This window comes from Anabrus simplex, chromosome 1, assembly GCF_040414725.1.
Source record: "Anabrus simplex isolate iqAnaSimp1 chromosome 1, ASM4041472v1, whole genome shotgun sequence".
NCBI classification, from domain to species: domain Eukaryota; kingdom Metazoa; phylum Arthropoda; class Insecta; order Orthoptera; family Tettigoniidae; genus Anabrus; species Anabrus simplex.
The window spans coordinates 157,918,315-157,944,963 of NC_090265.1; the positions used below are offsets into that span (position 1 = coordinate 157,918,315).

General features: G+C 41.3%; 1 long non-coding RNA gene across 1 annotated transcript; it reads right to left on the bottom strand.

Annotated features, from left to right (window-relative positions):
• Window positions 1–503: 503 nt before the first annotated feature.
• Window positions 504–2,703, bottom strand: LOC137497803 (uncharacterized). Its single transcript, XR_011017748.1, has 3 exons — window positions 2,586–2,703; window positions 1,918–2,225; window positions 504–676 (listed from the first exon to the last, which is right to left on the bottom strand). It is a non-coding gene; the product is annotated as an uncharacterized lncRNA (long non-coding RNA).
• Between the last annotated feature and the right edge of the window lie 23,946 nt (window positions 2,704–26,649).

The window sequence follows — 26,649 nt, forward strand, 5'->3', positions numbered from 1 at the left end:
AGAAACAAACAAACAAACAAACAAACAAACAAACAAACATACTAAGGATGTAAAAGTAGGGCTATTAGGTTAATAAGACATGCTTGAGGTAGTTTTGGAAAGTGATTAAGATCATTGGAAAATAGTAAATAAAAAGGCAAACAGTTTGTGGGATGTGTTTAATGCAATTGTTGAAGACTGTGAATGCAGGTGTGTAACTTCAAAAATGGTAAGACCCACTATTGTGCCCTATAGTGACTTAGTCCACGTCAAGCCAATGCTGAAATCGGACCAAGTGCATGGTAGTGAACAATACATTCACCGCCAAGTGAATTAATCTGGCACATAGCTTACCTTGCATGATTATCCTCTCCATCAGCTCCGGCGTAACAGCATCTTCAGGGGTAACGGGTAAGGTAAGGGTTATCGTAATAAATAAATAAATGAAGAGGAATGAAAAAAATGCAAGGTGTTACCTAACGATAGCTAAAATAAATAACGGTTGAGCTGCGTATCAGATTTTAACAAACTGGTTTATTACAATCATCTGAAAATTCTGATAATTAACAAAGATCAAAATTTATATAACTGACATGATAGTCAATAAATAAATTAATCAGTTTCTTGACAACATGGGTATCTTGCGTCACATGTAGACGTAGAGGAAGACATATCGGCCTCATATAAAGGTTAAGCGCTGCAACAACACCATACGAGTTACGTCAATTAAAATGAATTTTTAATCTAAGTCTGCCCGAAGGCAACTTCTATCTACTAAGAATCTACTTGATTTCTAACGTGAATCTATGCCTCAGTGCTCCTAATTATCCTACAAGTTCTCAATAAGCATCCAATATACACATAACTCTCTGGGAATCGATCTTGAGACTCTCCCAAGTATAACCATATGACAACACATACATGAGAAGAATATACATTTTACTACATGCAAACACCTCTAACGAGTCATGTGCTTCTAAGAATGACATCAACTAACGTGTATAAAATTTTATCTTCCGGACCAATATAAAAAGGTCACTGCACCCCTGAATACTTGACAGACAAACCTACAGTTTCAACATTCCAACTTTAGTGTCCTGACGTCAGAAACTACCTATATTAGCCTCTCACCATGTCGGTTTTTTGTACCAACTGAGCCTCCATTCATTTCTGCCATAAATATTCCCCTCAGCTGACAGCCTGTAAACAGAGACAAGGGGGTGCGTTCATCCCTTCTTCCGGCCCATATTGCCCTCATTATAATATCTTTACTACAGGCCATTTTATTTCTTATATCACAAATTCAACACTCTATCGCAGATAAAATCAAATACAACAGGCCCGATCATTATTTAGCATTAGTGCTCTCAGTGGCACATTCCTATATATTTCTCGGCCTTCTTATGGGTACATATATTCACAAATTATCACTTGATTATTATTCTTATTCTCTTTAGGGCATCGAATCAATACTCTGGGCAAAGTGACGTTATTTCTCAATTCTTAAAGGCTTCTTACGATATGACTGGCTCAGCTTGATACGCCAACCTGAGTGTGTTTAGGAGATATAGAAGATCTTAGGCTGTCTTCACATGACAACTAACATTACCGTCTATACTGCACATGCACCTGGATAGTACCTAAACTGATTGTCTTGGTTACACTCATATAAGACCGTATAGGCCCCGGTGAAATGAAATACACGAACACAATTTCCCTACCTTTAATAGAATATCTACAATAATGACACTCACGAACTACCTAAGAGTAAAAACATGCAAAATTAATAAACTAACCTAACTTGCGTCCTGAAGCATAAATTCTATATACACGGGCATTAACAGCCTCACCTATTTACATATTGGCAGAGAGCCAACTCTATTTATAACTTTGACTATTATCGCGGTGCTGCATGCTTAAACAATGGCATTATCTGACCTGTGTCTGAGGACATAACTGAACAGCTCTCCTAGTGAACATTGCGAATTTACGCCATCATGTCGGCGTTAGAAGCTGGTGACAGCACTCGTGGTTCGACGACTGATGACATCCCGGTCGGCTGTGATGCTTTCTGCAGCTCGTTCAGGTGACGTGGTGATCGCCTCCTTGATGTCGTGATGATTGGACGTCGCCAATGGTCTTGGTTCGCACCTCGATGCCGTAAAGAATCCTCGACAGCTTCAGTCCAATTACCGCTTCACCGTGATGTACAAGCAGTGTCCAATCCACTCGTGATGTAGGAGAAACTGTAAGGAAAATCACATTAAATTGTGTCCTCAGTTCGATGCCTATATCTCCTCTCTAAACTATTCTTTTAATCTCGTAATATCAGGTCACATTCTGAGCGTTAGCCTAGCCATACAGATACTAAATTCTCAACTGCACTGCACTTTATTCTTGACTGCTCTCTCTACTGACCGAATTACATTAATTTCAATCTTCTGAGCCTACACTAGTATGTCATTCGTTTAGGACAATATGAACCTCAAATTATGCGATGTGACTATGCACAAATGGCCTTACTAACAGCAGAATATTCTCATAAGAAAACAGGTCAACACTTGCTGTATAAAGTTCTGATCTCTATTATCAGTGTTGTTACTTACATTTCTCAAGTATAACGTGAACTCTGACTGCGTTGCTTGTAGATAAAGGCGGTCTTCTCTGCGCTGGGTAGCGGCGTGACAGACAGCGATGCACACAGTGAAATGATCCTAGGGCGCTTATCAGCCGTATATATTAGCAGTCTAGCATCTACGCTACCAAGCTCTGCGTGGGTGGGCTTCTGTGGCGCGCCCGCGATATGGAAAATCTCTCCCGCGTGATGCGTATTAAGTACTCGTACTTTTATCATGATTATAACTATAGGCATGCCGCATATCAAAATTTGCAGAAAAATGTCCTGAGTGCGGTACTGGTATCCGATCCTCTGTAGTCATATTGTAATCGAAGATATTAAATAAATTCCTTTGCCTCCAGTGTAAAAATTCCCGCGATACCTCTCGGAGCTGCGTGCTTCCCAGGCTTCAGTGAAGAGGTTCGCTGGGGTAATAAATTTTAATGAGCATCTAGAAGCTTCAGCTCGCGACTGATGATACTTTCTCACGAAAAGCGCGCAATCTTAGATACTCTGACACAATAAAATGCCACCCAAGGCGATTTCTTTGTGGTCTCATGTACTTCCCATAATTATTATAAAATCAATATTCTTTGACCATGAACAGAATGGCTCACTATATTATAATAGACAACGAAAGAGATTAAGAAAGTGATGCAGGTTAGAAGGAGAGTTAGTAATGGTGGTCGAAGTAAGGAGATTTAGAAGGAAACTGAATTTGGCAAAGAAGTCAGCTAAGGATAACATGATGGCAAACATAACTGGTGGTCATGTGAATTTTAGTGAAAATGGGAGGGTATGTATAGGCACTTTAACACAGAAAGAGATTCCAAGAAGGACATTCCAGGAAACATGGGAATTGTATATATGAGAATTTACAGAAGGCGTAAGTATTTAGTCAGTAGTAAGTATTGCTGGACGTAAGAATGATTTCCAGGTAGAAAACGTGACTAATACTAGCGAAGTGCTGAAATATACCTGTGATAAGAAAGATATTTACAAAAATGATACAAAAGTTGAAAACTAGAAAAGCAGCTGGAATTGACAAGATATCTGGGGATATATTAAAGGTACCACATCTAAAGTACCTATTAGATTACTGTTCACATGAAGAAATTGCGAAGAGTTGCTTATAGTTGCTCCCTGCGTGTAAAGGAAAGGGTGATAAACATTCTTTCTTAATCTGTTTACCCTGCAGGGTTGGTTGTTCCTTCGGACTCAGCGAGGGATCCCACCTCTACTGCCTCAAGGGCAGTGCCCTGGAGCGTGAGACATTGGGTCGGGGTATACAACTGTCGAGGATGACCATTGCCTCGCCCAGGCGGCCTCACCTGCTAAGCTGACCAGTGGCCTTGTGGGCGGGGGGGGGGGGGGAGATTGGAAGGGATAGACAAGGAAGCGGCCGTGGCACCATCCCGGCATTTGCCTGGAGGAGAAGTGGGAAACCACGGAAAACCACTTCCAGGATGGCTGAGGAGGGAATGGAACCCATCTCTACTCATTTGACCTACCGATGCTGAGTGGACCCCGTTCCAGCCCTCGTACCACTTTTTTAAAATTTCGTGGCAGAGCCTGGAATCGAACCCGGGCCTCCGGGGGTGGCAGCTAATCACACTATCTACTACACCACAGAGGCGGGGTGATAAACATAATGCAGAAAATTATAGTCCAGTCATCTTGACATGTGTTGCATGTAAGCTCAGGGTTATTTCAGTGAGCGCGTCTTGTAGGATTCCATTAAGACATATTTTACATTCAGAATGTCAAGTGGTCTGCATCGCCATTGATCCATCCCATACTTTTCATAGAGTAGATTATGGGAGATTACTGACGAAATCAGTGCTATTGGAATAGGCGAAAGAGTGACTGAATGTGTGATTAAAATTCTAGAACAGGACAACGATAATTAGAGAATATGAAGTATAGTGATTGAGAGAGGAGTTTCACAAAACATTTTTCTCATTTTTTAAATTTGCTTTACGTCGCACCGACATAGATTGGTCTCATGGTGACGAAGAGATAGGAAAGGGCTGGGAGTGGAAAAGAAGCGAATATGGCCTTAATGAAGGTACAGACCCAGCATTTTCCTGGTGTGTAAGAAAAGAAACCACGGAAAACTATCTTCAGGGCCGCCGACAGTGGGGTTCGAACCCACTATCTCCCGAATACAAGGTGATAACTACGTGACCCAAACTACACAGCCATTTGCTCCGTCAAATCCGTTTCATTGGACATTTGTTTTCTTATGTATACCGGATAAGGCTTTTGCGGATGATGTTATACTGTATAGAGCAGGGCCTGCGCACAGTGCATCGGTCCCACTCGGCTCGGGTCGGACCAACGCTTCGTTTCTGGGCTACTCGGCTAAGCTCGGCTCAACTCGGCTCGGATTTGGAGCACTACGGGGCAAGTGAGGAAGAGGGAACAGGCGGAGCGAGCGAGACAGGCGTGGGGAAAGAGAGAGACAGCGCTATTGCTCCAAATCGAGGAGTGGGGGTCTGCGCTCCGGTCAACCAAGCAAAGTCGTCTTTTGCACCATGCACAGTGCATGCATGCACCCTGAGAGGCCTTGGTATAGAGTAATAAATAATTTACAAGATATGAGCTACTGCAAAAAGACTTCGACAATGTTGTGATATGGACAGCAGACAATGGTATGTTGGTAAGGGGTGTAAAGCCAGGTTGTAAGTTTCACCAGTTTTAATTACTGTGTCTATGAAGTGAAAGTGTCTCTGGCGTGTTAATATAAGGAATTATCTTCATTGGGGTAATCGCATTAACAAGGTTGTAAATAGACCCCCTGTGGGTGGGGTACACAGACGAAGAATACACCCACGTTATCCCCTGCCTGTCGTAAGAGACGACTACAAGGGGCGACCAAGGGATGATTGATTAAGAACCATGAGACTACTTGTGATTAGTACCATCACGTGGGGAACACCGTGGGTCGCCTTTACTTGCGAGTAGTATCATTATGCTAGGTGCACAAGAGGTTTGCAATTAGTAACAGCAGAGAGTGGTTCGCTGTGGGTTTACAATACCTGTGATTAGTGCCACTATATGAGGAACATCAAGGGCTTACGGTGTCTGTAATTAGTACCATTATGTGAGGAACATCACGGGTCTGGGCGTTGCGTGTGATAAGTACCACTATATGAGCTACACCATGGGACTGGGTTGCCTGTGATTAGTACCCACTATGTGAGAAACACCACGGGGTAGTTCGGTTCCCTGTGATTAGTATACCTTGGTGAGGAACACAATGGGTTTGGGTTGCCTGTGAGTGGCGCCATGATATGAGAAACACCTTAGGCCTGCGTTAACTATGCGACGTTCATTACTTGTGAGAAGTATAGTACCATAATGTGTGGATCACCGTGAGACTACGTTACTTTTGATTAGTACCGCTACAGGAGCAATACTATGGTACTACTTTACTAGCGATAAGTACCAATATGAGGGGCCGTTGACCTGGATTTTGGTCCCCTTTAGACAACAAGCATCATCGATTAAGGATTGTGCTTTGGAAGCAGTCCCTTGGTCAATAATATTATTATTTTGAAATAGGTACTGGAAAGTTGGGGCATTACGGGAAGGATCCACTGATTGTTTTAAGTTAATAATCACGGTATTTTTGAGTTCTAATCAGTGGATCGAATTTGGAATTATGTTTAGCTTTCAGTTTTGTGAGTTGGATCCGCTGATTATTTTAAATTCATATTCATGCATTCATTCTTCATCATCAAGTTTTGAATTCTGTTTAGTGGATTTGTCATTACATTTTATCTCAATTCATACCGTTAGAGGCCGATGACCTAATTGTTAGGCTCCTTTAAACAACAAGCATCATCATCAAGGTTGTAAATAAAAATAACTGATATCGTCATTTGGTTACGAAGGTATTTAGGGGTTATACTAAAGATGTAGGGGCTGCCTGGCCGAGGCAGTAAAGGCGTGCTCGGTTCGCCCGGAAGGACGTGGGTTCGAATCCCCGTCAGGAAGTCGTAAAATTTAAGAAACGAGATTTCCACTTCCGGAGGTGCATATGACCCTGATGTTCACTCAGCCTACACCAAAAATGAGTACCAGGTTAATTCCTGGGGGCAAAGGCGGCCGGGCGTAGAGCTAACCACTCTACCCCATCATGTGCCGAGGTTAACAATGGTGGAAGCCTTTACCTTCCACTCCTCCAAGGGCCTTCATGGCCTGTACGGAGGTGACTTTTCTTTGCTTGCTTTGCTTACTAAAGATGTAAACAAGAGGGCGTATGCCACTGGTAAGACCCCAATTACAGTATGATTCCAGTGTATGTGAATTACTTGATTCGAGAAATGGAAGAGAAGGAACGCAGCACGATTTGATCTGTGTGATTTCCAACAAAAGAATAGTGTTAAGAAAATATTGCAAATTTAGTGCTAGAAAGATTTTGAAGTAAGGAGAAGAATTGCTCGGCTAAGTGGTATGTTCCGAGCTGTCATTAAAGAGATGGCGTAGAATGACATTACCAGACGGCTAAGCTTGACGTAGCTTTTATAAGTTGGAAAGATCATAATATGAAAATAAAGTTGAAATTCAAAACGACAAATTGAGGTGAATGTTCATTTATAGGAAGAGAAATTAGGGTTTGGAATAATTTAACAAGTGAGATGTACGATAAATTTTCAATGTCTTTGAAGTATTTTATGAAAAAACTAGGTAAATAACTGACAGACAATCTGCCACCTGGGCGACGGCCCTAAATAGGGATAAGTTATGATTGATTGATTGATTGATTGACCGATCGATTGTTTGATTGATTGATTGATTGATCGATTGATTGATCGATTGATTGATTGACTGATTGATTGATTGATTGATTGATTGATTGATTGATTGATTGATTGATTGATTGATTGATTGATTGATTGATTCCAGTGAAGTTTGTGTTGAAAAACGTTTTATGCATATTATTTCAGTTAAGTAGTTTTCTTGATTAGTAAGGGTTTCACACATCAGTTATTGAAGGGCTGCCAATACTAGAGAGTTTAGTTCATACGGGAAGACCTAGGTTCGATTCACTGGCAGGAAATCGAAAAAAATTATGAACGAGCGTTTAACGTCTGGAGAGTTACATGCCTCGAGGGTTCATTTAGCCTACACCATAAATGACTGCCACGTTCATTACTGGGACAAGGGGATAGAACTAACTACTATCCGCGAAACGCTTAGTGACACTTCGTTTTACGGGGGTGAGGAGTAAGGAGGGAGCTACAACGGTTCCGTTAATACTGCTAACTGAATGGAAGTGAAATCTGAATTGAATCGATAGCATGATCGATCGATATTGTACCCAACAGGGACATGAACCAAGGACTGGTAAGCAAGGGGACGCGCATTTCTTTGTCTGGTAGCGAGTTCGTGGGACCTCGAAGCTTGGAACGCTGCGGGTGTGGCCGAGTTAGGGAATCCCGATCTGGAAATAAAGGAGAAGTCATCCCCACATCATGTTGTTGCCGAGTGGGAGAGGTACACTTTTTAGCATCGAAATATGGGAGTCATTTTTAGATCAGCATGACCAACTTCGTCCTCTATAATGAAAGAATTATCGAAATTTATAGCACTGCACTGCACTATGATTCAAAAGAGCTGTTCGTGATTTGGGAATTTATTTAGAGTGTGTGACGTCCTTTTTGGTAATAATCCTCTGCTGAAAGAAGGAATAGATGGTTACGTAATAGCAGAAAGTAACAGGAGCCATGTGTTATATGTCTTCACACACTCTTGACAAGGGGAATCCTGTGAGCGAAGGGGAAGTTGAAGAAAGATATTTATTTATTACAGGAGATTCCAAGATCGGATTTCGCACGGGTATGCCTTAACTATATTATAAGATTACTGGTCACCTGATTGTCGCACTATTTTGCCTCAATTACACTGAGAACAGGGTGTATATAAATTTTGAGAGGGGGAAGCTGCTCTGTTAATACGGTATAAGACTGTAGAAGCGTCACCCCAAGGCTGTCGGTGTTTTCTTCTCTCGAGGGACGGATGTATGTCCAGATCGAGCTACGAGTTCTTTTGTCTTGTGTGCTGTTAAAGCAGAGAACTGGCAAAACAGCTTAATTCGAGTGGAATATGAAGTGAATTAAGAAGCGAGATACAATTAAGTGCGTAGTTAAATTTTGACGAGTTTCGAACAGAAATTTCAATTTGTAGACTTGTTATTATGATACAGGGTTTAAGTCAGAGTCGAGCGATGGATAAGTTGTATGGCACGTGTCGGAATACCCTGTATTAATTTTCTTTATTCCGGGACAATAGAATCAAAGATCGGTGCGCAGTGGCGCAGACAAACCGAGCGGGTATTGTCGGGAGATCAGAAGAATGCACATGCCCCGTGAGGCACGGGGCGAAGGGGTTTTCACCGGCAGAGCCAATGACGCAATGTTTACCATAGCAACTCCACTACTATCCAGACGACTTTATATCATCTTCTACTGGCAGCTCTTCGCTGTTGTCAGTTGTAATCTAGTAAACTGCAAAGTGTGAGTCAATGTTTTCGTGTAGCAGATAAGACCCGATCTGTCTGGGCAGAACAGGAAGTTCGTGCTTGCAGGCCACATTCCTCATTCTTGCATTCTTCTCATCTCTACACAGTACTAACTATGTGTGTATCTGTGCCTAGATACTGCAGATTTCCAGTGCCAAGGACGATGAAAATTAGCGGTCGCAACCAGAAGATGGAATCGACAGTCATCAACGTGGACATGAACCAGCACTAAACCCACAGGATTGACGTCCCGTAGCTAACCAAGGTGTTATCAAGCGATAATAAGGCTGAGTAATACTGTTCTTTTATGTGTGACGTAAAGGGGTACGGATAATTATTTTATAATGCTATAGCTATTAATTGATGGAGATTTTAGTTTATTTAATTATAAGTTTGCCAAGGCATGACACAGAGTTTATTTAGTAACAAGTCTGAGTGATTTAACTAGTAAATATAGGAAAATTTATTTGTGGGCAGGTTTGCTTTTCTTTTCATTTTTCTTGGTGTTACGTTTTCGTGTAGTTGTTTTCAATATAATGATTAGTTTTATTAGTTTTTGCGATAGATGATGTAGAGGGGCTGGTATTCAACCGGTGGACCTACCATGCATGCCGAGTAATATTAGCGTATATTAAGTTGTGTAAAAGAAGAAATGTAGCTGTAAAGATCGCCCAGAGAGCCGAACCATGATCTCCAATGAAATATTTAGCTTGGCCCCATTTTAATTTTTATTGTATTGGCTTAACATGTGTTTCGATAACTGTAGGACCCTATTTACTCTTTGAATCGTGTGAAATTATTATTAATTTGGTTGTCTTTTTAATGAACGTCTGTGTTTCTGTTGTCATGACGTAAGTGTAAAGTGACGAATTAATGACCATGTAAGTCACGTAGGACCATCAGGGAAGGATTAGGCCCATTTTAAAGGATCCATGATAATAATAATAACAGTAATAATAATAGAAGCCGGTGTATCGGTATTCAGATTTCTGTATTTGCTGATTACTATCGGACCAGCTGTGTGTAAGATTGTGTGCGTAGATAAGGGAATAGTTTGCTAACAAATGCATCAGGCAACGAAGTTAGGGTGGATTTGAAGTCAGGACTCACGGTGAGAAATATATGAAGTCAGATAGTGTTTGAACACATATGAATTGAGGGATAAATTATGAATTACCTCAGTGTAATGAGGGAGTTATTTTATTTGCGATTTGATGTGAAAGTTATATTTTAAAGGGACGATATTGCCATGCCCCTCCAGCTGAGAGGGTGGCAGGCCAGAGAACCCGTATTTACGAGCGAGCCTCCTTGTATATTTCGTGCCTTAGAACAAGCACCGTGAGATTGTAATCCATCGTGTGTTTGTCCCTGCGGGGAGTTCTATTGATTTATTTCCTCAGCTGATTTCGAAAGACTTCGGAAATTTGTGACCCGGTTTTCTTTTCCTTTATTATTTTCTTGCATGTAAAATCATAACTAAAGCTTTCAGGATCGCTGGAGACGTCGTGGACCGAGGTTTGGCTCTAGGCAAGCCAACAGCTGTCTCACAATGTTGCGACAGACGACTAGTGTTTCACCTGTACTGTGTGTATAAATTTTGTATTTCTCGTCAGTGTTTATTGTGTACTGTGTTGTGATGCCATTCAGCGTCGACAATGGTGTCTCCCATTAGTGCGGCGAATTTATGTATACGGATGGGGGTTCGATTCGAACCAAAGACCTCTCATGCTTGTATTGTTTGTATTATATTATTAAAAGTTATTCCATTGGGATATCAATTTGTGTTAAATTAGGTATCACTCAGATTTGTTTACATTTGAGTATTATGATTTTGTTTGCCCAGTAAAATTGGGAATAGCTTCAGTGATTAATGCTCAATATTCCGTACACATGAAGTCATGGTATAGTTCCTTAATGAATGGTAGTACTCGGTCTTATCCCTAAAATATAATATTTTTCAACAATCCGAAACGATGTAAAAATCGATTCATGTACTCGCCTTGTATATGTGCATCATTCGTCATCATCATCATCATCATCAGGATTCAATAAACCCCCTTTTTTGTTTAGAATTTTAAAACATTATTCTCATTCTATTGTAGATGACACCCGTTTTCTCTTACCCTTTATGCCGCTAAGTTATTGATACATTTTGATGCCCACCTGATTTCAACCCATTAAACGACCCTGTAGATGTAACGCCGGAGAGCCTAGGGGAATGGAGCGGATGCAATATGAATTTTCCAAACCGTTGATTCCGCGTAGGAGTTCTAAATTGTTCCTGTGATGTGCTTTCATTTTCCTCACTCATTTTCAAGCTTAACCTATATTTTAACTTTGCTGTGTAAATAACAACAGTATTTCAAGTGATGAAATTATAAGACCAGATGTATCATGGCGATGCATAATCGATTCATATTTTTTGTGTCAGAGGTTGCCAATACGAATCTCGAAGATAACCGAGATCTACCGATTCAGCTCTAGGAAGCCGACTACAAGTTTCGCCGACAGTACTTCGTATTTACTACAATTACATTGAGGTGAGTGGAGGCCACTATATTTAACTCCTCCTAGAGTCTCCACAGCCTGTATGGAGTTGACTAACATTTTATTTACATCAGTTATCAAGAATATTTTCAATAATAATTAACCGAAAATTATACAATGTTAACCATGCTATTTCTAGAGAATCGTGAAGGAAGCTCTTCAATATTACGAAAGCGCCAGAACCGCTACAATCGAGAAAATCCAAAAAAGTCTATCTTTCCTTTCGGTTGCGTTTCAGCCTTGGGACAGTCGAAGTGGATAGGCCTAAGCAGTGTGCCGTGGCTGGGCCCCGTAAACTCGAGGTTTTGGAAACCATCCTTTCCTGTTTTGATTACTTTAATTTTTATCATGTTTTTCAATTCTAACCTATTCAGCAATAATTCACATGGCATATTATTTCTACTCTACAAGTTGTTTTACGTCGCACCGACACAGATATGTCTTGTGGCGACGATAGGACAGGAAAGGGTTAGGAGTGGGAAAGAATTGGCCGTGGCGTTAATAAGGTACAGTCCCAACATTTGGCTGGTGTGAAAATGGAAAACCACGAAAAACCATCTTTAGGGCTGCTGACAGTGGGGTTCGAACCCACTATCTCCCGAATACAGGATACTGGCCGCACTTAAGCGACTGCAGCCATCGAGCTCGCTAGGTATATTATTTACGCAGGCATTAGCCAATAAATAGCTACATTCAAATATTTAAAGGTAATATTAATGTGAAATCCGTGGTTCAAATTCCGGTTACTCCATGTGAGATTGTCCGGGACAATTTTTGACCCTCCATTGATCCCAAAAATTACATCATCTGAACAGGCGTCATTCTGTCGATTCACCACGCTTTTTTCTGAGGAACTACACGTCGGTTCGTCTAACGCAGAGGTGCTCAGCTGGGCGCCTGTTGAGGCTAGCCCAGTGCGGCCGGGCTGGCGTGAAGTAAATGCGGGCAGCGTACGTAGCGAGCATACGTCACCGTGAAGTGAGAGAGGAAAGTGAAGCAGTGTCGTTCAGTTGCAACTATAAAGCTCTCCTCCACTACTCAGCGAAATGTTGATTCGAGTACAGTACTTTTTAAAAATAACACGCTATAATCGCAAGAAAACCGACCTTTTCAACATATTCCGGTTTGATTTATACTGCGCTTTACATAAAAACTCTATTTTATTTTCTTATAATATTTATACATTCAAAGAAAACTGACACGTTAAAAACTGGTTTAAGCGTACAAGCCACGATTTACAATTCCCTGGAATGACAGTATTTCCATTAAACAAAATAAAATTCCTCTTATTCGTACAGCAAAACGTAATATATTTACATAATTCAACTAGTTTAATGCTTGATTTTCCACAGTGTTTTAGTGTTATGTGATTTCCCTTGTCCACTGAATTTATGAAAATAGTATTTAAAACTTACCACGCGTCTGATGATAATACCTAGTCTCTAAATGGCGAGGAAGTTTTATCACGAGTCAGAACATAGATATTTACTATCTAAGATTAAAGTACAACAACAACAGCAACAACGTAAACGCATCAACCAAATAGATATACGGTATACCCTCAAATAAACAATCTAACTAATGTTATTCCCGGTAAGAGCATGATTGCATTGTTATTGAGTTTATCAGACAATTTAAACCCAAGCAACCACAAGTCAAACATTGCTCACCTTAATCATCATCATCATCATCTGTTTACCCTCCAGGTTCGGTTTTTCCCTCGGACTCAGCGAGGGATCCCACCTCTACCGCCTCAAGGGCAGTGTCCTGGAGCTTCAGACTCTTGGTCGGGGGATACAACTGGGGAGTATGACCAGTACCTCGCCCAGGCGGCCTCACCTGCTGTGGTGAACAGGGGCCTTGTAGGGGGATGGGAAGATTGGAAGGGATAGGCAAGGATGAGGGAAGGAAGCGGCCGTGGCCTTAAGTTATGTACCATCCCGGCATTCGCCTGGAGGTGAAGTGGGAAACCACGGAAAACCACTTCCAGGATGGCTGAGGTGGGAATCGAACCCACCTCTACTCAGTTGACCTCCCGAGGCTGAGTGGACCCCGTTCCAGCCCTCGTACCACTTTTCAAATTTCGTGGCAGAGCCGGGAATCGAACCCTGGCCTCCGGGGGTGGCAGCTAATCACACTAACCACTACACCACAGAGGCGGACGCTCACCTTAATTCCGTATTATATTAGAAATATTTCTAAAGCACTCCTTAAAATAAAATATAGTATTGAAAACTGTAATTCATTACGTACAGTACAGAAATATTTGAGGTTATTGGCCTAACTCTTTACTGCATCTGATCAAAACACATAAACTGTAATGAGAATAAATAACATTTCTTACAACGTAAATTGAAAACGACGTGGATTTCTGTCCTTTCTTTCATTTATTTTCTTCCTCCATCGAGGGTGACTGGCAGAACATCACCTTCACCCTACTTTCACGGTCTGTGACATAATCACAACGTTACTGTATCTGAATAACATACGCTCGTCGCCTGCCTGCCTGCCTGCCTGCCCGCCCACGCGTTTCGAGTGTTGTGTGCTCAAGCATTATGCCAGAAATCTTACGGTGTGAAATAGTGGGCTACACTCCGTAGTATTGTTCAAATATTAACAGCCACCCTTAGTGCTATTCGAAGACGATTGTAACTTTCGAAGGTATTCCGCAAATATCCCGCAGCATGGCAGCTTGACGTCTCTCTGTCCTTCTACCTAAGGAACAACCACGAATTTACAGGTATGATGACGAAAATGACATTACGTTACTTCCCCGCTGGAAAGCAGCCGGAGACGTTGCCATGGTAACCGGTAGGTACGTTGTCGGTCTGCGAGGGAGTCCGTCATCCAAGGCAGAAAATAGTAATTTTCTCCTTCATTTAAAGAGAACCGGTAAGCGAAATTATCTACATAAGCAAAGTTGCTTAAAGTGAAGGGATGTTTCACATATAGTCTACGGATTTTACATACAATCAATAGTATAAGAGAAAATGAAAAAAAGTCTGTTCTATTTTTCCTTTAAACCCCCAGTTTATTCAGTGATTTTTAAATCATAATGCATATCTAAACCTGCTCCTCGATGAGTATACAGTACTCTAAATATGAAATTTGCTCGAGATCTCTTCAGCCGTTTCGCCATGATGGTACAGCAGAGATACGAAAGCTAAAAACAACTGATATGGTCTTGAATTGACCTAAAACGGATAAATATCTGAGAAATTGGCAAAACAAAGGAAATTACAGATAGCTAACCCCTACAAATTTATTTATATAAATAAATAAATAAATAAATAAATAAATACCTTTTGTATACATGCTTCGTAACTTGAACAAACGAATATACTAGTACAAGGTGAGATTTGGCAACCATGCTGTTTGTGTTTCGTGTATCATTTGTTCTCCAACGTTGACTTGTTATTGTTCATTGTGTTGAGGATAGTTTGATCTGAAACTGAGACCATGTTAACCAAAATGCTTGCAAGCACTACACGAGGATAATCCTGACCATCGTTTGGCATTTTACCAATTATTTGTCACTCGACGTGAAGGATATCCTGACTTTCGGAAAAGAATTATGTGGACCGATGAACCTCAAGCGTGAATGGCCGAGTAAACTGGCTCAGTTTTGTACATAATGCTACCGGAAAAAAAGATATGAATTTATTTCAGATGATTTGGTGTGATTATTTGGGTGGAATTTAGAGTGGAGGTGTCATAATATCATTCTTAAAGGAGTAGGGATCAGTGACCGACATCTTGAGATGTTGGACATAGCGGTTATTATAGAACTTGAAAACAACCCTCGTTTTGTCGATGTACAGTTCACATGGCAACAAAACGGAACGACTCACTTTGGTGTAGGATTGAGGAACTTCTTGAGCCAGCAATTCCATAAATTAATTGACCATCGTGACACAACTGCAAGACTACGCAGATCCTGCGACCTAAAATCGAGTGATTTTTCACTTTGTGGTATCGTAAAAAAAATTTCTCAGAAACTCCAGGATTTGCAGCTGTTATCTGAGAAAATCAAAAGAAATATCGTCAATTACGTCTGTAAATCGGTGAGTAATCGATGTATCACGAAACAGAGTATCTAGAACAAACTCTATAGAAAAAATATCTAATGTTTCAAATTTTTGTCTGAAGTCGGCCATCTCATCCAGTACATTCGATGGATTCTCTATGACAATGTGCCTACCGTAAGAGGCAATTAAAAGGGGCCCCAGGAGCTCTAAACTTGGGAGCGTGGGTTGCGACTACGGGGCCCACAGCTGAGTCCTGGCATTGCTTCCACTTTTTTGTGTCAGACTCCTCTGTTTCATCTATCCTGTCCGACCTGCCTTGGTCAACTCTTGTTCTTTTCCGACTCTGACGGTATTAGGTATCGAGACCTAGAGAGTCTTTCATTTTCACGCCCTTCGTAGCCCTTGTCTTTCTTTGGCCGTTACCTTCATTTTTCGAAGTGTTGGATCTCTTCAATTTTTCTCCCTGATTAGTGTTATATAGAGGATGGTTGACAGTTGCACTTCCTCTTAAAACAATAATCACCACCAGCATGTATAACAATGAGAAAAACCAAATCCCATGGCGCAACAGCCCCGAAGGGCCATGACCTACCAAGCGATCGCTGTTCAGCCCAAAGGCCTCCAGAGATGACGTGTGGTCAGCACGACGAATCCTCTCGGCCGTTATTCTTGTCTTTCTAGACCGGGGGCTCTATATCACCCTCAGATAGCTCCTCAATTGTAATCATGTAGTCTGAATGCACCTTGAACCAGCCCTCAGATACAGTATGTTTCCCTAACCTGGCCGGGACTGGAACCCGGGACCTCCGGGTAAGAGACAGGCACGGTACCCCTACACCGCGGGGCCAGCCTGTAAGAATGAGACTTTGTCTTTTTATCCAGGACAGAATATACGCCCATAGTTTCACTTCATATTATCATGAAATCGTCTTTTAAAGGGCAGAATACAATTAATGAAATACTTTTTCTTCAGTATTGAAAAGTTCAGGTTTGAATCCAGTGCAAGCACGGTCATCTTGTGTATGGACTTCTCCATATTTACTCCTGAAAAGTAATGAAGAATTATTTCATTTCCCACGTACCTACACTTTCTGACACACACACACACACACACACACACACACACACACACACACACACACAAAATGATCAGCTGAAATGTATTAAGTCTCTCGAGTACAATCTAAACACGACAGAAAGGAAAGACCACTTCATGATAGGATGTTCTTGGCTACGGTACTTAATAAACTGCGCTTCATCTACAATCGCCAGTATCCAGTATTCAGGAGATGGTGCGTTCGAACCCCACTGTTGGCAGCCCTGAAAATGGTTTTCCGTGGTTTCCCATTTTCACACCAGGCAAATTCTGGGGCTGTACTTTAATTAAGACCACGGCCGCTTCCTTCCCATTCCTAGCCCTTTTCTGTCCCGTCGTCGCCATAAGACTTATCTGTGTCGGTGCGACGTAAAGCAACTTGCATCTACAATTCGCAAACAAAAGGCTGCACTGCTATGCTTGCAGAATTAGTTGAAATAATAACATTCACTACAAATTTCCGTAAACTCTGATTGTAACTTTCCTAACACAACGGAAATACGGAAGGTTATTTGCAGATAGTGCACTGGATAGGAAGATAAGATGAAAAATAGTTTATTACGAAATATCGTATCAAGGGGGGTGTAGCCAGGGCTGGAAGGTTACTGCATGCGTGCACCACACACGTACAGTTTTGCCAAAAAGTTTAGGGACACCCGTATATTTCAGACTTGAACAGAGTGTCCCTATACTTTTAAACTTATGATTTATTTTAAGTACAACTGATATAAAGTAACTTACTTTAATATCATGCCTGGTCGAAAATTTGAAGACTGTAACTCAAATACCGTAGTTCATGAGTTATGAAATTTTTGTCTTTTATGGCCACCTAAAACTGACTTGATTTTGAAGAAACAAAATAATACAATTGCAAAGCCATCCAACAATGCATACTGATTGTTACGTGGTTGCTAGGCGATAAAAACACCTTTAATATGACCCCTGCTAGAAGGTGTTAAAGGAGTTCTCACTCATTTTACCATCATTTTAGTAAAATTTCAAATCGGAAATAGCCGAGCAAACACTTAGATTCCAAACTTCACAAAAGGTATGAACACCTGGTGATTGCGCGCGCAATTAGCTCCCCCAACCATCGCAACACAAGGAATCCATCCGTGAAAACGTCCTCGCGCTAACTGCCTCCGTTCGGAAGTTGCAGCAATACAAAAGTCAGTGCTATTAGGCCTAACATTTACAGGAATAGAAATTTTACCAAAATGATGGCAAAATAAGTAAAAACTCCTTTAATACCTTCTACAGGGGTCATTTAAAGGTGTTGTTATCGCCTAGCAACCACGTAACAATCAGTATGCATTGCTGGGTGGCTTTTTAACTGTATTATTATATTTCTTCAAAATCAAGATCAATTTTGGGTGGCCATAAAAGACAAAAAAGTCATAACTCATGAACTATTTGAGTTACAGTCTTCAAATGTTCAACCAAGCATGATATTAGAGTACCGCACTTTACATCAGGTGTACTTAAAATAAATCATAAGTTTAAAAGTATAGGGACACTCTGTTCAAGTCTGAAATATACGGGTGTCCCTGAACGTTTTTGGCAACAGTGTACATTCATTGTGGTCTATCCTTATTTTGTACTATTATATCCCTCCACCCCCCACCCACTGACTGATCCTACTAGGCTACTAACCGTATCAAAGGACAGATTGACGCTGATCTGCTCCATAGAAGAGTCCTCTCAATTTCGTATCGGTTTGAACCCTAAGCACAAAGAATTTCAGTAGCATACGTTATCATTGTCTGTATTCGAAACTCGGATGTCTGAGAGGTGCAGTCAGAGTCGTGCCTGTGAGTTGGTTTTCAGGACAGTAGTCTGACAACACTGAAAGACTGTGGCTGAGGAAATTCCTTGGTTGTGTTTGACCTTGGGAGAAAGCGGATCATCCACATATTTCTGTCAAATTTGCGAGCCAGCTTTCACATAATCCAGATAGTCAACAAATTAGTGAAAGTGGTTTCACCTTGTATAATAGTCCGGAGCTAGGTCGTTTCAGATCGAGTCAAGTGTTTAAACTCATAATTATGTCAACTCGCAAACACAGGAGCTAGCTTATCCACTGTCTTCACGATTTTAATGACCGAGCAAGCTGGCCAGGTTGCTGTAAACTTGCACTCGTGAGATAATTGGTTCGAATCCCACCGTCGGCAGCCCTGAAGATGGCTTTCGGTAGACTGCAATTTTCACAGACGGATACTTCCTTCCTATTCCTAGCCATTTCCCATCATTGCGTCGAAAACCTTCAATGTGTTAGTGGGACGTCAAACCACTAGCAAATAATAATAATAATAATAATAATAATAATAATAATAATAATAATAATAATAATAATAATAATAATAATAATAATAATAATAATAATAATGTCGGTCCACCTCTGTGGTGTAGTGGTTAGTGTGATTAGCTGCCACTCCCGGATGTCCGGATTCGATTCCCGGCTCTGCCACTAAATCTGAAAACTGGTACGAGGACTCGAACGGGCTCCACTCAGCCTCGGGAGGTCAACTGAGTATAGTGGGGTTCGATTCTCACCCCAGCCATCTTTGAAGTGTTTTTCCGTGGTTTCCCACTCCTCCTCCTGACGAATGCCGGGATGGTACCTAATTTAAGGCCACGGCCGCTTCCTTCCTTCCTTCCTTCCTTCCTTCCTTCCGTATCCATTCCGATCTTTCCATCCCCCCACAAGGCCCCTGTTCAGCATAGGAGGTGAGGGGTCCACCTGGTCGAGGTACTGGTCCTCCTCAACAGTTGTATCACCCCGACCCGAATTCTCACGCTTCAGGACACTGCCCTAGAGAGGGTAGAGGTGTGATCCCTCGCTGAGTCCGAGGGAAAAACCAACCCTAGAGGGTAAACGGATTATAAAAGAAAGAAAGAAAGAAAGAAAGAAAGAAAGTAATAATATCGAAGAAGATTCATACAACAGCTGTGTAGTTCCTCCAGGCTTAAAGCTTCTGAGGCTCATGTGAGTCTGTTTGTGGTGATTACTGTGTTAAGATAAATTACCAAGTGATACCTATCTCACCTTAACCCTCATCAGAAGACAGAAGGGGACAGATTTGAATCTTCGAAAAAAGAAGATATCATCCAAAAGAAGACAAAGGACATGAAAGGTCCGAAGAGAAAATTCTCTCAAGATTGGAAGAGACGCCGAGGTGCCGGAACATGGACCCACAGGAGTTCTTTTACGTACAATTAAAGCTACTGTTATGAGGCTGACGTATTTTAGCACTTCAAATACCATGGAGTGAGCCAGGATCGAACCAGTCAAGTTGGGGGTCAGAAGGCCCAACGCCTTAACCATCTGAGCCATTCAGTCCGGAAGAGAACAAGAGTTGGCTGGGATGTCAGATCGACAAATTGAAACCGAAGAGTGTGCCATAAGTATAGTTAACATCACATAACTTTGGTCCGTAAAGACTACCTTACCATTTCTCTCCCATTACAGTGATTATTGTGTCGAACTCTTGACTTGTATTCTACGTTGTCACCTTCATGCTAAGTTACCCCATTTGCTCATACGACATCTTGCCGTTATATTGTAATTCGCATGTTGGAAGCATTTTTTTCGTGATTTGTAAGGAACTGAACAACTGCCAATGTTCAAAATATCGTATCGCGTAAGCAACTTACTGTGTGATAATTGTTGTTTAAAGGGGGCTAACATCTAGGTCATCGGCCGAAAGTCATTACTGGTGCACTTCGGAGTGTAATAAATTAATACCTTATTATCCTTCAAGATTATACAGCTGTTAGGATAATACGAAGCGAGCGATAATAGGGGCACGTACGAGTAATTTGTTTTACAACCTAGTTGATGTAGGATTACATCTTACGTTCCGTTAATAATGTACTCAGCTAGGCCTAAATGATCTCCATTTTTACAACTCGCATTACGGCGTTGCTTGTTTTGGTAATGTTTGATGATTTTTGTAAGTGACTATCCAAGTTGGCAACAATGATCGGTCTTACTTTGTCTTGTCATATATTATACTTTCAGAGACCATATTTACATGATTTCAACTCTAAGCCCAAGCAATATCAGACTCAACGAAGACATCACGATCACCAGTCCACATCCATAAGTTTTAGTCTAGGGTGCGTCTTTCATTATCCTCTTCTTACTTTAGCCGATACTCTTATATTTCTTGTTCTTTTATTCTTCTGCCTACTTTAATAATAATAATAATAATAATAATATTCGAATTGGCGAGTTGGTCGTGCGGTTAGGGGCGCGCAGCTGTGAGCTGGCATCCGGGAGATAATGGGTTCGAATACCACTGTCGGCCACCATGAAGATGGTTTTCCGTGGTTTCCCATTTTCATACCAGGCAAATGCTGGGGTTGTATCTTAATTAAGGCCGCTTCCTTCCAACTCCTAGGCCTTTCCTATCCCATCTACGCCATTAGACCTATCTGTGTCGGTGCGATGTAAAGCCACCAGCATTGCTAAATGGTTAGAGTGCTGTTCTTTGGCCCAAGAGGTCCCGGTTTCGATTCCCGATCGGGTCGATAATTTTTACCTTAATTGGTTAATTCCAATGGCTCTGGGTCTGTGTTAGCATGCCGTCCTCAACATTATAATTCAACCAGCTGTGGCCCCATCCTCACAGGCACGCAAGTCGCCTATAGGTGTCAACTCAGAAGACCTGCGCTATAATAATAATACAAATAATAATGTCCGCCTCTGTGGTGTAGTGGTTGGTGTGATTAGCTGCCACTCCCGGAGGACCGGGTTCGATTCCCGGCTCTGCCACGAAATTTGAAAAGTGGTACGAGGTCTGGAACGGGGTTCACTCAGCCTCGGGAGGTCAACTGAGTAGAGGGGGTTCGATTCCCACTTCAGCCAACCTCGATGTGGTTTCCAGTGGTTTCCCACTTCTCCGCAAGGCAAATGCCGGAATGGTACCTAACGTACGTCCACGGCCGCTTCCTTGTCTATTCCTTCCAGTCATCCCATCCCCCATATGGCCCCTGTTCAGCGTAGCAGCTGAGGCCACCTGGACGAGGTACTGGTCCTCCTACCCATTTTTATATCCAACCGAGAATCTCACGCTCCTGGACACTGCACTTTAGGCAATAGAAATGGGTTCCCTTGCTGAGTCCGAGGGAAAAGCCAACCCTGGACGGTAATCGGATTAAGAAAGAAAGAAAGAAAGAAGGGAAGAAATAATAATAATAATAATAATAATAATAATAATAATAATAATAATAATAATAACACTGGGAAATGAAATGAAGCTTTTGTGGATCATGCTACAAAGAAAGCGATGCGTTAAGGCCGCTTCCTCCCAATTCCTAGGCCTTTCCTATCCCATCGTAAGACATATCTGTGTCGGTACGACGTAAAACAAATAACATATATAGAGAGAAAGATACAGGACAGGCTGGTAATGGAGAAACTACAAGATAAAGAGAAACGAGCTGTAATGATATAGTCATTTGAGAAGTTTGGAAGAAACAGCAGTGCTCGAATGGATGGTGAATGGAAGAAGACCAAGAGGTAGGCCAAGGATAAGCTGGATACAGAAAGTGAAGGAAAGCGTGAAAAGGAGAGTGTTGATGCGCCGAGAACATTCATAGAGGAGTGGGGGAAGAAAAGACAGAAATGGAGGTCACACTGATCCATTATTCAGCCCGACAGGGAGTCGGACAAATGGAAAGAAGAAGAAGAAGAAGAAGAAGAAGAAGAAGAAGAAGAAGAAGAAGAAGAAGAAGAAGAAGAAGAAGAAGAAGAATTCACGTCTCTTCAGTTGGTGTAGATTTTAAGAGACATCAAGTGTCAGAGCAGTGTTCCGCGGAATTCTTTAACGGGTCAGAAGCCAACAGCACGTAATTTCCGCATTTAAAATATCGTAAATGTCATTAGCTTTAACCAGGATCGAACCCACTATCTCGAGAACACAAGCAACTAAGGCGGACATGGGTGGTAAGCTGGAAGGTTACGAAATTACATGACAACAACCTTAATGACGCCGTCATTTGATCTGTTCTCAATATCGTTCTCAAGTCTGTTGCATTTATGTTTGTTTAAATGCGAATGAATGAGGTTGCTGATCATGATGAGATTAGCCTTTAAAATGAAGTGACAGAAATCCATTGCTCAAAACGTACTTCTTTCTTTCTTACTCCGTTTACCCACCAGGGTTGATTTTCTCTCAGACAAAGCGAGGGATCCCACCTCTACTACCTCAAGTGCTGTGTCCTGGAGGGTGACACTTGAGGTGGGGGAAAACAACCGGAGAGAAGGATCAGTACCTCAATAAGGCGGCTTCACCCGCTGTGCTGAGCAGGAGCCTTGTGGGAGACGGCAAGATCAGAAGGGATAAACAAGGAAGACGGAAGGAAGCGGCTATGGTCTTAAGTCAGGTACCATCCCGGCATTTGCCTGGAAGAGAAGTGGGAAACCACAGAAATGGATGGCAGAAGTGGAAATCGAACAGTTGATCTCCCGAGGCTGAGTGGCCCCGTTCCAGCCTTCGTAGCACTTTTCAAATTTCGTGGCATAACCGGGGATTGAACCCGGCCTCCAGGGGTGGCAGCTAATCTTACTAACCACTACACCACAGAAGCGGACCTGTCAAACCAAACGACGTTGCAATTTCCATTTAGGGTGTTGGACCTAATGGATGTGAGGGATTCTCCGCGCACAGGAAACCGTTATATTGTTCAAGTTTCCGGGCGAGTTGGCCGTGCGGTTAGGAGCGCGCAGCTGCGAGCTTGCATCCGGGAGGTAGAGGGTTCGAACCCCACTGTCGACAGCCCTGAAGATGGTTTTCCGTGGTTTCCGATTTTCACACCAGGAAAATGCTGGGCCTGTACCTTAATTAAGGCTACGGCCGCTTCCTTCCCAGTCCTATCCCTTACTTATTCTATCGTCGCCATAAGATCTATCTGTGTCGGTGCGACGTAAAGCAAGTAGAAAAATAACTGTTCAAGTTCAATGTATCAGGTTCTTTCTTTCTTTTTTATTTACTTCTATTTCTTGTTGTTTAACAATAATTGTTGATATGACTGTTTGGCGCTCTAGCTACTGTGTTCCGCTAAGATGCGGTTTGCGCGGAGAAACCTTGGAATGTGGATCCTTGTTGTTAAAGTAGGTGAAACATTTCTTTACTTGTTAACGTAAAGATTAACCACATCATGTCCATTATAGTCAGTTCATAATCGTGATTCTGATAAAAAGTTGCACACTTTTCATGACGGAAAAAGAACTGTGGCACCCACAGAAATCTAATGCGACAGACGCAATGAGCACAATCCTCTTTAATGGATCTACTTTCGTTTCCAGCGTCATAGACATAAAATACATCAAGTCTTCAACACTACAGATGCCCGCCTCTGTTGCCGTCTTGGTTTTTAGCCCTTGTATCCCACATTCGATTATCGACAGGGTCGTGGGATTTTAATCGTGAACGGTTAATTCTCTCGGCTCGGGGACTAGGTATTTGTACTGACAAAAGACTCCTGCACGTCACGCCGCACACAACACTACCCACCTCCACACTAACTCGAAGTTTACTATAATCGGCAGACGCTACCCACCCTCTCGGAGAGTCTTCCTGACAAGGACTGAACTAGGTTGAAATTAACCACACGAAATATTATTATTATTATTATTATTATTATTATTATTATTATTATTATTATTATTATTATTATTATTATTATTATTATCGAAACCGACTTTCAACCTATTAGGTCGTGTTACGTACATTTAGTACGTGTTGAAGAGAAGTTAAGTACAGAACAAAAATGGTCAACCAGACACCAGCATTGTAAAGAAAACCCCCAAATCGATTGTGGCCGCGTAGTCCGTAGTGGGGCCTCCCATTATAATGAAAACTTACCTACTCGATTATGAATGGCAGTAGGCAAGTGAGCATGTCGTTATCATCACAACTCCGCAACTCGCACTTAACATTGGAAACAACGTATGGGAACTTCACCCTGCTGTTTCTGGAAAACGCTAAGAGACGTGCAATTTAAAAAAAATCTCATTCACTCCATGTACCGTAATTTACTTCGATATCCGTATACAATGCGGAATGCCGTAGCCAAGCACGGGTTCATTTGCTAGTTAATAATAATAATAATAATAATAATAATAATAATAATAATAATAATAATAATAATAATAAATAGCCTACTGTATATGCGAATAAGCCCATTAAGACTACGCAAGTACCTAGAGGCGTGCATTTGCCTTCCTCTGTCCCCATATTTCTTTCAATCTTTTACTGTGCGCTTCTTTCTGTCGTCAGACCAGGTTCCTCCAGTCTTCTTCTTTAGTCTTTCCTCTTGGTCAACTTGGCATTTGTTAATTTAGGATCTGGAGATTACCCTGTTGTGGACATCTACTGGTGTAAATCCTGCCTGTCTCAAATCGGTTTTAATTTCGCCAATCCATTTCATTGTGTCTGTTTTAGCCTTTAGATTTCGACTATTTGTTTGGTAAGTCTGTCTGTATGCATTCTTTTAATATGACCATAGAATCCTAGCCTGCGTTTTCTAATATCAGTGTGAATATCTGTGTATTGTTTGATTTCCTGTCTGCCTCTAAGTTGGTATTGTCCGTTGGTGAGTTTTGGGCCTAGAATTTTTCTTATGGTTTTGCGTTCCTTTTTCTCAATATTTTCAATGTCTGTTTTCCTGTTCAAAATTAGTGTCTCTGACGCATAAAAACATTCTGGTTTAATGAGTGTATAGTAATGGCTCAGTTTTATGTGCTTGGAGATACGCTTTAGGTTATAGATATGTTGTTTTAGTCAATCTTTTTGGCATCTAATTTCATTGGGTTTTGTTTCAAGTCTATTATCCTGAATTGTTTCACCAAGGTATTTAAATTGTGATACTCGTTTAATTTTGTCATATTTTGTTTCCATGAATTTTGGTGCATGTTTGCTGCAGGTGATGTATTGTGTCTTTTCAAAAGATATCTGCATGCCGACTTTTTCCACAATTTCTTTCAGAAATTCACTCTGACTTAAGGCTGTTGAAATGTATCAGGTTAATACCTATTGCTAGATCTTCCGCAAATACTAATCAATTTATCGCTAGTTTTCCTCTGCCTAAAGTGATTGTTTGGTGAATTTTGAGGACCATTTTTTGTTTGCGCCATTCTTGTATCACTTATTATTATTATTATTATTATTATTATTATTATTATTATTATTATTATTATTATTATTATTATTATTATTATTACGAAGTTTCCATGGCTCCCGGGGGGATACAAAGCTCCTGAGTTGAATGGCTGGACAAGGAACTAAGTAAAGCAGAATTTAACATAACAAATTTGCAAATTGTATTTCTTTCCTTTTCTGAAATTGAGAGGTAGAGAATCTGAATAACAAACACTATTAATGAGATCGTCAGCTCTAACAATGCCGGGGACTTTGAAGTCCGAACAGCAGGTACAAAAGTAGCCATAATTACGAGGTAGTTAATTTTACATTGAGAAGAGCATAATTGCTCCAGAGACGTACAATATTTTACAAGAGCAAACCTTGCTCCTACCAGATACATTACAGAGGAGTCTCAGCTCCAAACTACCTTAGTCTCGCTTCGCGGAGGCACTCAGTTTTTGATGAACTGCAATTACACTAGGTAACCCATCGGGTGACCCCATTTAAAGTGTTTATCAATTGCTCCACAATAACAGTAACTTCAAGCACTGTTCCTAAAGGGAACCAATACGAAGAAATAGTTGCAGAATAAACAGGGCAAAAATGCCCATACTACATGGCCTTAATAGTAAAAGGAAAAGGGTTGCACATAATCCGTCATAAACAAAAGGCAGAGTGGCGACACACCTGCACTCCTTATAGAA